Source organism: Haliotis rubra, unplaced genomic scaffold (genome assembly GCF_003918875.1).
Source record: "Haliotis rubra isolate DU_JTF1 unplaced genomic scaffold, ASM391887v1 Scf204, whole genome shotgun sequence".
NCBI lineage: Eukaryota > Metazoa > Mollusca > Gastropoda > Lepetellida > Haliotidae > Haliotis > Haliotis rubra.
In genome coordinates, this window is record NW_025766048.1 from 983636 (window position 1) to 985000 (window position 1365).

The 1365-nt window shown below is 40.4% G+C and overlaps 1 protein-coding gene across 1 annotated transcript in view; it reads right to left on the reverse strand.

Annotated features, from left to right (window-relative positions):
- Positions 1-610: 610 nt before the first annotated feature.
- LOC124275918 (calcium channel flower homolog) overlaps positions 611-1365 on the reverse strand; it is a 7774-nt gene continuing 7019 nt past the window's right edge. Inside the window, exon 5 of the mRNA XM_046711607.1 lies at positions 611-1365. This exon is cut by the window's right edge and continues 456 nt beyond it. The gene's annotated coding sequence lies outside the window, so the exon portion shown is untranslated.

Below are 1365 nucleotides of genomic sequence, written 5' to 3' on the forward strand. Positions count from 1 at the left end.
AGATGCCAGTATGAAACTAGCCTTACTGACTGAGAAGGCTGCTTACTGACATAAATTCTTTTGATCAGTCGGTCAAAATGGTCCTAAGTTGTTTTGACATAACATGGTAACGGTATTTCCTCAGATCATTACCGGTATGTAGCAGTCATAAGAACTAAGATCTGATTTCAAATGAGACTGTTTCAATGATGGATATGAAATCTTGACGCCTATAGAAACATGTGACATGATGTCAAATACACTGATAAACTTGCAAATAATCTGTAATAGATTGTCATCCAATTATTACAGATTGACCACAGCAAACATGAAAGTGTGCATTTCTATCCAATAAGCAATAAACCTACTCAGGGCACAATTCTCCATGTGCTCATGTTACTCCTGAAGTGAGCAGTGGTCGAGTGAGTGAGTGAGTATTGTTTTATGCCGCTTTTAGCAATATTCCTGCAATATCACCGCAGGGGACACCAATAATGGGCTTCACACATTGTACCCATCTGGGGAACTGAACCCGGGTCTTTGATGTGATGAGCGAACGATTTAACCACTAGGCTACCCCACTGCCCGAGCAGTGGTACAAAATTAAGCAGTAAGATGAATGGGTTTTGTATATTAGCCCTTACTTTAAAAGGCAAATATTTAGGGGCTGTCTAGATTCAGATCCCCAGGGTGTTTTAGGGTGTCCCACTATTCAGGTTCCTTGCTAAATTGGTAAAGATTCAGGGTTCCGCAAATCGAAATACGCTAGGGGCACCCTTAACGATCCCAGGGACCACTGTCTAGTGAACACAGAGAAAGAGTAAGAGGGACAGCCATTAATCACTTTCAGGCAATCTACTGATGATATTGGTTTTAAATAATCAATTTGAGGAAACACTTGATCCTGTTGCACGAAGGCTTGTCAGAATGTTTTGTGCAGAACATAGGGACTCCACTGGACAGCCCTCTATACTACCACTTGCTGTCTACAGCTACTCATCTGTAGGTATCTCACACCAGCTGTCTGTACACTGCAAGGATCCTGTGCTAACGTTTTACAGCATCACTTGATCTTCACCTATCCACTTTTGATCTGCATTTAACCATTTGTGATCATCAGCTATACATAAGTGGTTTTCAACTATACATCTGTGATCTTCAACTCCACTTGTGATCTGCATCTAACATCTTGATTTTCATCTATCCACCTCTGATCTTCAACTATACATCCGTGATCTTCAACTATACACTTGTCATCTGCAACTATCTTGATTTTCATCTATCCATCTGTTATCTAAATCTATTCATCTGTGATCTGCAACTATCTGATTTTCAGCGATACATCTGTGATCTTCAACAATCCATCTGTGATCTTCAACTACACAC